Below are 12355 nucleotides of genomic sequence, written 5' to 3'. Positions count from 1 at the left end.
ATCCAATTCAGTTAAAGGACCCCATTTGAAGTCCAAATAATAAAAATAAAAAATAGTAAAAGTCAGTGTCTCTAATGGTCTCTCTCTCTCTCTCTCTCGACTTTCTTAATATATAGGTAGAACTTTCCTTAATTCTACGAAAATATAGTACTTTGCATGCCATATAACCCGCGTAGATCATATGAATGCATATAATGAAATAACTTTCTTTTCTTTTTTCTTTTTCTAAAACAAAAGTCTCTGGCCATTGAATATTATTAGGTCTTCCATGTCGGTGAGCTTGGAATAATAGGAAAACAACAGTACTGATCATGATCTACTTTGACTCTACATTTTTTCCCAGCAATGAAATTATTGAAATATCTGCAAAGCACTGATGAGAAGTCATAATATTGCAGGTTATGGGCATATATGTAGTGAAAGTAACAAACATGAACAGACTGCATGCATCCGCTGCTACCTTCCACTTGCACTGTATAATTCAACATATAATCTACGTACTGTTAAAAAATCCCTTTTGAATTCTATGACATATTACTAATTTTCTTCTCAATTAATTAAACTCCCCGGCCATGCATTGGTTGGCTACCTTCAAAATGTTTCATCCATTTTTATTCATATATATATATATATATATATATATACATACACATACACATATATACTTGGGACAGATTTGTGGGATTGGTTTTATCCTTATTTGAGACATATATACACATATATATATACACATCCATTAATGGTTTCCTAATATATATATCCATAACTTGAATAACACATGATTTGAATGGCTTTTCAGCCTAATGTCATTTGCATCCTCTCTCACGATGCATATTTGGGATTCGAATCTCCATATCTTAACCTGATCATCTCAAAGATATGAGATTAAACTCATGAATATATAGCATTTTCTCTGATCATCACAATCGGAGAGTAGTGTACGTAGCTAGATACCATTGTGGTTATAAGGCACACGGAAAAGCTATTGATTATATATCTTCTTGCTGTATGAGACTATAATAAGTTTAGATATATACTAATTCATGATATTTTCAGTAATCCGCATTATACTTTTAAATGATATATCGTAATATGCCCAAATCTCAACCATTTAGTTTGGAAGCAAATACAGTTCAAATTTGAAGAAGTTTGCAAAGTTAAACCACCTTTAATATTCGAATCCCATTTTGTATTTTCTAACTTTATAAGAAACTAATCATATTATATCACGAGAATGTACTTGAGTAATTATATAATGTGGAAAATTAAGATAACATATGAATTAATGAACATATCGCAAGTTTTTTGAAATTTTGATAGCAAATCATGCATTGATATTTTTAATCATGTTACATATATATGCATACACATCATAAAAGTGTTGCAACTTTAAATAAATTCACAAACTGATATGACTTTATGTGATATATATATGACGTACTATATTAAGTTACGTCAGATTGTTAATCTTTTATAAAATATCTTTGTACCTAAAACATTTCTTAAGTTTTAAAGGTCAATAACTATTAGGGGTAGGCAGTGGAGCCCCGCACCCCGCTGCCCCTCCCCCGTCCACCCCACCCCGCATCTAGGGCCCCTAGCGGGGTCGGATGGTAGGGAGGGCCCAACCCCGCCCCTTCTTACATTTGTATATATATATATATATATATATATATATATTTTATATATAAATATAAATATATATATATATAAATATATATATATTACAAACTGTGTATATATAAATATATATTACAATTTATTAGATTTGTTCATAAAATATGCACTAGCAAATTTAAAAATTACACAGTTTAAAAACTAATATATTATAATTTATACAAAATATGCATTAACAAATTTAAAAATTATATAGTTTTTAAATTATAGTCATATTTACAAAATTTAATTTATAATTTGGGTCTAAAAATAAATTTTTAATTACTTTTAGATTTAGAAATAATTTTTAAATTAAGTAAAATGTAGTATATTTTTTAAGTAGACGGAAGCGGGGCAGATTCTCAATCCGCCCAGCCCCCACATCCCGGGACCTGGGGATGGGGGTGAAAACTCCACCCCCTCCCCATGCGAGGTGGGGTGCGGGGAATGGATGGTCTCGTCCCGTAGGGGGCAAGTAGTACCCATAATAACCATTATTCTATTAGCACCCCCTAATAACTATTTTCCTATCAGTAAAATATCATGAAAATAAGAGGAACCTAAATACATTTTTTCCTAATAAAATAAAGATAACAAGAACTGTAAAATAAGATTCTTATACCTGTAACATGATACCAGCCCTACTTATTCTTTAGCAAAGCCAATAAAAGGTTCTGATTTCTCGAAATAAGTACAGTACTCCTTATTCCAGTTACTGCTACTCTTTTGTGTATTAGGAAGAGAGAGAGAGAGTTCCAAGGTGACAGTGACATGCATGTAAAGAATGGATGAGTGAGAAATGATTTTGCAATCGATTGCTTTATGATTGAAAGAGAATAGAGAGAAAGAAAAGCTTTTACAGCAATTCCAACATCTTTTTTGACAACCAAAAAAGAAGAAAGTTAAGGGCCAGTTGGCGCTTATGATCATAATTGGAGGTTTTTGCTTTATGCTCTGAAATTAATTGGAGGTTTTTGCTTTGCCTTTATTTGGAATTTCGGGGTTTTTCTTTCCCCTTTTTTACTTTTTCCCCTCAACCCGAGGCACAGAGCCACCTCCCACTGGGGTGGGGGGGTCCGGTTCAAGGAGAGAGGGCAGAGTAAAATGCGAAGTGGTTGTGACTGAACTTTCACATCATGTCACAGAGATTACAGAGAGAGAGAGAGAGATCAGAGAGCAATGCATTTTGTTGTGTTGGAGCTTAGCTTGTTCAGTTGTTCTTGTGCTCTTTCCGGACCCTTTGAGTCCAAAGTTTCAAGACAACGTACATATTACATTGTCGTCAATAACGAAAGCTCAAAGCGCTGTCTGCCAAAGAACAAAAGCAACTTGCAAGAAGTTTGCATTGCACGATATCACAAATGAAAAATGTTTTAACATTTTATAAAAATAAGCTTATAAGTTGACTTGACTTGATATATTATGCCAAATTATAAAATTACTTATACTGTAAAATAGATCAATATATCACATGAAAGTACATAAAATTTATGAATTTATTTTTATAAAATTTCTTTATGATTGTAATACTTTTCATCACAAATTATAGTCGTGTTCAAAAGTTATTGTAGGAAACCACATGTTATCCAAAGCTTCCACCAAACCCATAAAACTATTTTCATGTTGCTCAATGCTGTTGAAATTGGATAAACATTATATATGCATGCATGGGCTGATTTCAAAGGGTCAAGCAAACTTCATGATTATTACTGCCAGGTCATTCAATAATCTCTCGATGGCTTCATCATCATAACCTCACCCTTCCATCTGCAAATTAACCCATGGATGGGATTCAATTTGCTTCGATAAATATGCACCAGAAAATGGTACTGGCAATTAATTAGAGCCAAAATATAGTCAAAGGGATATAATTTCACGAGAAAATATAAATGTAAGCCTACTGTTTATGGAAGCCGGCGCACACCTAGTGCATTGAGTGAAAAAAAAAAAAAAACAAAATTGGGCGGTGTGCTGCGGCTTCCGGCTGATGCGCAGCACAGCCCTAATTTCACCACTTCTTTATTGGGAAAACAATAATATTTATAAATACCATGCTTAGAAAAAGTTCATACAAAGGGGATCATGTGTCAAATTCGTTTCAAAATTCAGAGCTAGCTATTTATATATATATAAAATATATATGGATCGATCGAGTTGAGATTTGAGATAGCTAGCTAGGGGTGAAAAATGTTAAATGTGATAAGTTTAGGATGCAATTTAAAAGCAATATATTGTAATTTAGAGGTGCCAATTGAAATTCTCTCTAAGAACTATTCTTTTCTCCTCTTAAAGAAGATTTTTAAGCACTGGGATTGGGCATTGGCAATAGATCAGCAGTGATTGTCACATGCATGCATGACATTGCAGGGACAAAAAAATTGTGGTATACGGTACCCCTTTTTTTTTTTCCTCCTTTCTATTGTCAGTGTGGCAATTGTTTTAGCACTGACATATCATGTGCTTGGACGAGGTATCTTTTTATGTTGAGTAAGACTGTTCATCCGAATTTTGACCCGGGAATTCGGCTATACTCAGATCGAAACCCAGGTTGGGTTGGCTCGGGATAGACTAGAGCTAAAACCCGGGTGATTCCGGATTTTTGAAACCCGGGTTCCGGGTTGTACTCCTTTTCTTTTCTTTCTTTCTTTCTTTTTTTTTATTATAATTATTTTTTTTTTTACAAAAACCTATATTTTATTCAAAAAAATAATGTTGAAAGGCATAATTTTTATTTTATTTTTATCTAAAAGCCTATATTTCATTACAAATTTTTCAAGAAAAAATGTTGTTAAAAAGCATAATTTTTTAACATGAAAGCCTATATTTTATTAAATTTTTCTAAAGAAGTCATGTTAAAAACCATAATACTAATACATTGAACATTGTCTATAATAATAAAAATATATTAAAAATGAAAAACGAAATTTTATGTCAAAAATAAATAAGCCTAGAAACAACTAGACCTTTTTAACTAAATGCATGTAAAAAAAAAAATCCAATATTAATCATGTAATATGCATGCAACATACAATGCAATCCACTACATATTACATTATTTTGTATTATATACATTACATTACAAAATACAAAATTACAAGATACATATCAATAACATAGTCTTCCATCAGTGATTTAATCACACCAAATAACAACTTCAAGTCTATTCTCTGTAGCCACTCAAACTGAAGACAACAGCCACATTGAATTCTTAGTATATTCTCTGCAACCACCCAAACTGAAGAGAAAAAATGTATTTCAGCAGAGAAAAACACAAACCATGAAAAGGAACACCAAATTCACCATGCATACATTCCAAAGAAGAGGTTTCTAAAGAATAAATAAATATCCACAGCTTATAAAATCCATTAATTCATTGCACTTCCAAATACATTTTCTATAACTACAGATCTTACGAACAAAGATATTACAATAAAGACTTCAATTTTGTGCTTTACTTTCAGCAGAAAGATTGGCATTAATTCCATAAGTCCTACTTCTTACCAAAAGGATGGCGCCAGTCTTGAGAGACCCAAGAGAAAGCATTTCAATTCCCTGCAAATAACAAAAACAAAACCTTTCAAAAATGGATTGACCAAATATTGACAGTAGACACAATATATAAAAGCAGCTCAATGACAATATTTTCGCATTTTATTGAATAAAGACACTAGCAACAAAAACGTTTCACTCAGAAAGATGCTGGCAAACCTGAATGCAGAAAGCAAGTCCCAGTATATTGTTAGCAAGCCAATGCTTCTGCAAAGCAAACCATGCATGCGCAGAAAAAGGTGCAAGGCATTGCAGCAATGATCTGAGATCTTGTGAACTCAATGTCCAATGCTGTGTAAGAAAAGCGTTAGGAAAAATATCATTCTGCATAATACAACCAAGATAATGTAAACTAAATCAAACGAAAAATGCAGGATAGCAGAAAACCAATATAATATTATAATATGATGGTTTACGTGCCTTAGGACAAAAAATCATTGTATACTTGACTAAGAGGCACGTAGCAATTAAAAAGTTTCAAAAGAAAAATCTGTTAAGAATTGAATAAGTAAATGCATTTAATTCATAGAGCATAAAACCTCCTGTTTTCTCAGTCATTATTTTCTTTATTGTTTTAATTGAGATTGCGTCCAATATATTGCAAGACAACAAACAAAAGCTTTATGAAAGATTAGCTTAGCTTAAAATGATATGCATGCAAGGTGTAACTCTTGAGATATTAATGCATTATGCACTTTCGTTTAGACCAGCAAAACTTAATTTGGGTCAGAAAAACTTTCCATCTTAGAACTTAATTGAAAGCAAACTAGAAAAATATTGTGAAGGCTATTGAGAAATAACGACAATCCATCATCAAACACCTGTGCCCCCACAACAATAACAACAATGTTATACACCAATAGCCACAAACATAGATTGAAATGCAATGATACGTACAAACACCTCGAAGAAAAAAAATTTGAAATACCGAGACTTTTTAACACCTTTTTGCCCCTTCTATGCAAACCTACCCACCACTAGGGGTGGGCAGCCGCCCCGCCCCCCGCCCCAGCTCTACATATAAAAAAAAATTATTTATACATATATAAATAAGTATATTGTATATAGATATATACAATTTATTAAAGACTTAAAATTATATTCAAGTCATTGGATTGCCTTGACCTCCTAGGCCAACCTTTATATAGGAGGCCAAGACAATACAATAGTCATTTTTAAGCAATGTGGGACTTACTACTAAGTCCCACATTGCTTAAAGATGACTATTGTATTATCTTGGCCTCCTATATAAAGATTGGTCTAGGAGGTCAATTCAATCCAAAATCTAACTCTAATGAATTTAAGTTTTTTTAATATTTATAAATTTTAATTTATTATTTAAATTATATTATAATTTGGGTCTAAAAAAATATTTTTAGACCAAATTTTTTTTTTTTAAACACAAAGTAGTGGGCTAGGCGGGGGTGGGGCGGATGTGATTTTTTCAACAACCCCCCCATGGTGCGGGGCAGGGTGTGGGGGAGGGTACCCCCCGCCCCGCATCATGCGGGTATCACCCTTACCCACCACTCAGAGAAACAATGTAACTTTCTCGAACACCCAGCGAAAACTCAAAGAACCCAAAGATAGACTTGCCTAGAACTGAAGGTCACACAGGGCTCACCATCTTTCTTCTCTTGTCCTCAAACTCCATTCTGCGAATGGTTTGTTCATATTACACAGTCTCTCACAGATACTCCACATGCCCACAGATCACAATGTTTACATTCATTGCTCACAGATCGGGAGAATAGAGAGACTTACCGAAAGGTCGCTGGTGTGACAGACACGGCAACGAGAGAGATACGGCAGCCGAAGCTTGAAATAAAGAGACACGGAGGCTAGGGTTTCGTTTGAGAGAGAGAGGTCTAAGCAGAGACAAATTTCCTCAAAAACTAGAAGGGGCTTAGGAGAGAGAAAGAGAGAGAGAGAGAGGGTGGGGGCAATGAAAACCCTAAAGAAGAGATATGATAGATCACGGGCCAGAGTTTGCTGAAGAGCTTTTATACATATAAATCTGGGTACCAGATTTCATACCTGGACCCGGACCATATAGGTTCGAGTTTTGTAATGCGAGTTTCAACCCAAGTCAAATCCGGGCCGGAACCAGTAACCGGAACTCAGTTATCTGGGTTTTGGGCTGGGCCAGAAAAAAACTCGGCCCAAATGAACAGTCTTATACTTGACATAGTATGATATATATGTTTTATCATTTGTGAATAATATTATCGTTATTAGTTGGTTAAAAATTTATTAACTTTTTTAGTTAAGATGGGCTTTAATCTATATATGACTCAAACTCGACTCGAGGGATCTCTTGCAGCTTTCTACTATCAAGGCGGCTCCAGTTTGGTTCTTAGCGAGTAGGGCACTACTATATTCATGTTCAGATAGAAAAACTCACCTTGGATTGCTCCTTTAACCTTTTTATTTAGGAAAAAAAATGCCCTCCTGAATCCATGTATCAATAATAAACAACTTAAAAGAAGGGAGACAAGCATGTTTTACAAAGAGTAGTGAATACCTTGAGAGATGGCATGAAAAAAGTAGCTTCCTCCACAATTTCGAGGCAAAGATTTCAAACCACAGCAAGCTGCATAATTAGAAATAACGACATGATAGCTAGGTATTCAGTTTATCATCCAGACCAAAGTTCTTCAATTTTTACTTTTATTTTTTCAACTTAATGCTGGTATGGTATGGACTACAATACCTCGAATTCAGCCATCTGGTATCTACTCAACACTCTGCAGCATGGTAGTTAAGAATTTATATATATATATATATATATATATATAAATATATAAATGCGGAACTGCCGCTTGTCCAATCCAATGGAGGGCAACTTCATCGGTACACTTCAAGCGGCATAATAGCTTTTTCCTAATTTGAAATCCACATTGATGTTTCTGGAATGCTTTTTTTTTCAAATATTGGGGGAGTACTGTGCATAGAGGTGTAACTAGTCCAGTTCGATCCGGTTTTGGACAAAATTTAAGATCGAACCGGTATGTACCGGTTTTACATTTTCACAAACCAATTACGTACCAATTACTCCTCTAAACTAATTACGTACCAATTACTAAATTATTAACTATATCATTATTTCATATATAATTATTTAGTATTGTGATTTATATACTAATTTATATATTAGTAATATAGTATTAGACTATTAGTATTAGGCCAGAAAATATAAAGTATAATTAATATATATTATATACTAATGTATATTAGTATTACTAATTTAGTAATGTATTATGTACTTATCAAAAAAAATATATTGAGAATTTATTAGGCCATAAGAATTTGATAATAATATTTGAATGATTTTCTTTCTTTTTTGGTAAATAATATTTTAGTAATCTTATTTACAACTTTGGTATATAAATTCAAATTAATCTTTTGATATTTAGGACTTTTTTTCAATTGATGTGATTTATCAATTTCAGTTTAAAGTTGTTCAATTTCAGTTTATTTTTAAATTAATTTAAATTACTATATATATTATATATAAAAAATAATAATTAAAATATATATTATATAGAACAGGTCCGGTTTGGGCCTAAAAAGCCTAGAATCGGAATCGGACCGATTCCGGCCGATTTTGCCATTACAGAAACTGGTTCTGGACCAGACCGGCTTGATTCAATCCGGTCTAGTTTTCCGGTTTTTTTTTTACGCCAGCTTTAACTGTGCATATACTAAATCGAAGCTTTTTATAAATATATACTTCAAGAAATCAGTGAAATATGAAACTCATAGGACTATAGAAAATGTAGAAAATGAATGCCTCGTATTCATTCAAATATTTTTAGAACATAACAAGGACATAAATATTTTGCTCATGATCCTTTTGTTTCTTAAAATTGAAGGATACTCTCGAACTTGCTTTACAGAATCCTGATTTGTGAAGCGACTAAAGCGCTTAACATACTGTAAAGACTTCTCGAAAGCTCTGGGAAAAGGAATACATCATAAATCTTAGAATAATGATACATGTACAACTATTTATACAACCATATTTCAAATTGAGGATATATTATTTTATAAAAAAATGTCATTCATTTAAAACGGGATTGTAAAAAACGTTCGTATCATTTTTCTAAATTTCTTAAAAATGAAAACGTGAACTCAGAACTTTCAAAATAAGTGATTGATTTGCAGATACAGAAATTTTAACACAAAAAAGGAAAAGGAAGATAACAGATCCTATGATGATCAATTACTGAGCAAGTCGATTCATGGAATCTGACAAATGCTTCCTCTGCTCATGACATCGATGCTCAAGAAGAATGGCAACCTCACTGTTCATTAGACTTCAAAAAATCTGAAAAGAACCAAATCAAATGTGAGTTGAGACCTCCAATATTTCAAGCTGGTGAATTTCATGCTAACCATGATATATCAATGGAGACTTGAGAATTCAAAACATGATGAACAGTATCACGCCACGATTATAATTCGTTCTTTTCCCTCTTATATTTTCTGTTTTTATTTTAGTTTTCATTCTTTAATTGGTGGAAAAAATCCATAATAATACAATCTCCAGATAAAGCAAATGAACCATATGGAGATTACTCGTGAGATCAGCACTCGATGTTTATGAAAAGAGAAGTACTGCTTGCTAGATCTATAAAGAGATTTAAAAAATATATATAAAAATTACAAAATGACTTGGCTTATTGAATTTTAATACTTTATGTTTCTATGTATTTACCTATCATTATCCATGCGGTAATTAAAAACATGACTAATAATTAATTAAGAAACTTAGGAAGGACCTAATGAATATAATAAGAGAAAATTAAGAAGGTACGTATATGAAATCACCACTTATCTTAAAAGTTTAAACTGATGGGAATAAGTAGGAAGATGTAGATTTTATTATTTATTTTATATCTTAATAGTCTCCCTCACTTGTGGATCAGACTTTCATTCAATGAGTAGATCCAACAAGTGAAATATTTAATTAAATAGGGTCGAGCGTAGAGTCAGGATTCGAACTCAAAATCTCTGCTCTGATACTATGTAAAATCATCACTTATTTTAAAATTTTAAATTAATAAAAAAAAAATTTATTATTTATTTTATATCTTAACATGTATATATACTGCCTCCAATTTTGAGCTCAGAAGCATTTCTTCTTTTGGTCTAAGCATTTTGAGAGAGAGAGAGAGAGAGGAATTAAGGATCTTAATTTTTTAATACTACTTCTCGGAATACCGTTTGGGTTATGATAATGTGGGCGTTGCCATCATTTGAAGGGTTCAAGGTCACGTACGTCCAGTACTCTTGCTAAAAAAAACCCATTCTAATATATATTCTCTCCATTAAAAATAATTTTATAATTTAATATATTACATTAAATCACATAATTTAATGTATTACATTAAATCACGTTAATTTATAAATATATTTTTATATAATTTTTTTTAATTAAATTATTAGTATTTTTAAATCAGGACAAAATAAAAACATGTGAAATGTAGATGATGAAGTCAGTGCAGTTAAGATGATGTGGTGGCATTGAAGTTTGAAGTGGTTTCATATATTCTAATTCCATGGGCTTAGAAAAAAAAAATTCTATGGGCTCGATCTCCAACCGGATGGATTCGTATATGCATTCGTATATTTATCTTATTTAATCATTATAATTTTATTAAATTTTTATATAAAATATAAAAAATAATTTAATTTTTTTAAATTTTAAATAATAATAATATTAAAAATAATAATTTATTTAATTTTCATTTCAATTCATTTTATTTTATTGAACTTACTATCCGAATAAGTATATACGTATGCGCCGCTCTCAGGTGCCAGTGCGCCGCATTCTCTGCACACTGCTAACCCCCGCCCTTGCTCCTGCCGCCGCCGCCATTGTCTTCTTGAGAGCGCACCGTTCAGCCCACATGTTCTAGTTATTAAAAAGTAACTACTTTCAATACAAAATGAAACTGTTCACATGTTGCTGACTGCCATTTTTTTTTTTTTTTTTCAATATGTTGCTGACTGCTTGCTTACGTTGTTTTGGTTCAAACATTATTCATTATATTTAAGGATACGTTTGAGTAATAAAAGTATTTCTAACACTTTTTAAATATTCTCATATTGATAAAAATATTTTACATATCAAATATAATAAACTATCTTCATATCAAAATCTCTCCAAAACATCTCCATTATAATATTTATCACTATTAAATATAAATAAAATCATCATTAAAAAAAATTAATCATTGATAAGACTCATATCTTTTTCAATTATCTATCTAAAAATCAACAACTCAACATACTTCATATATCCAAATAACTCAAAATACTCTCAATAAGACCCACAAACCCACTTCAATCTCTACTCATAACTATTTACAAACATTCTATAATATTTATCACTATTATATATAAATAAAAAATAAAATCACTATAATATTTATCACTATTAAATATAAATAAAAAATAAAATCACTATAATATTTATCACTATTATATATAAATAAAATCATCATTAAAAAAAATCAATCATTGATGGGACTCACACATTTTTCAATTATCTGTTTAAAAGTTAACAACTCAACATACTTCATACATCCAAATAACTCAAAATACTCTCAATGGGACCCACAAACCCACTTCAATCTCTACTCATAACTATTTACAAACATTCTCAATACTTCTAGAGTATTCTCACTATCTAAACGTAACCGACTTACAAATTAAGTTAAAAGATAATAATATAAATAAATACTATATACCAAATTATTATATATATAGGTTTATATATATCCAGTTGATTTTTTTTTTTATGATTTGTATCGTTTAATAATTAATCATAATTTTATGTTCGTAATAATAATATTTTTTTTATGATGAGGAATACATTCTATTCTATTTCAAATTTATAGATAATATGACAACAGAAACTTAATTTTACTTCATAAAATTACATTGGATAATTTGAAAATTTAAAGGTCAAAAAACGTTTTATCTTCTTTTCTTAATATGCAATATAATACAAGAACGTGACGTTCAAATTAATTAGCATTTAAATTAAAAATAAAATTTAAAAAATCATTAATAAATTTTCCTTCTATAAATGAATGGAACCCATTGTTTTCTTTTTTTCATGTTATTTTCCACCAATCCC

At 31.3% G+C, this 12355-nt stretch overlaps 1 pseudogene; it reads right to left on the bottom strand.

The window, feature by feature from the left end:
• Window positions 1–3342: 3342 nt before the first annotated feature.
• Window positions 3343–9520, bottom strand: LOC108993063 (annotated as a pseudogene).
• Between the last annotated feature and the right edge of the window lie 2835 nt (window positions 9521–12355).

Source organism: Juglans regia, chromosome 15, assembly GCF_001411555.2.
Source record: "Juglans regia cultivar Chandler chromosome 15, Walnut 2.0, whole genome shotgun sequence".
In the NCBI taxonomy this organism is placed as follows: Eukaryota; Viridiplantae; Streptophyta; class Magnoliopsida; order Fagales; family Juglandaceae; genus Juglans; species Juglans regia.
This window is presented reverse-complemented; position numbering and strand designations above follow the sequence as displayed.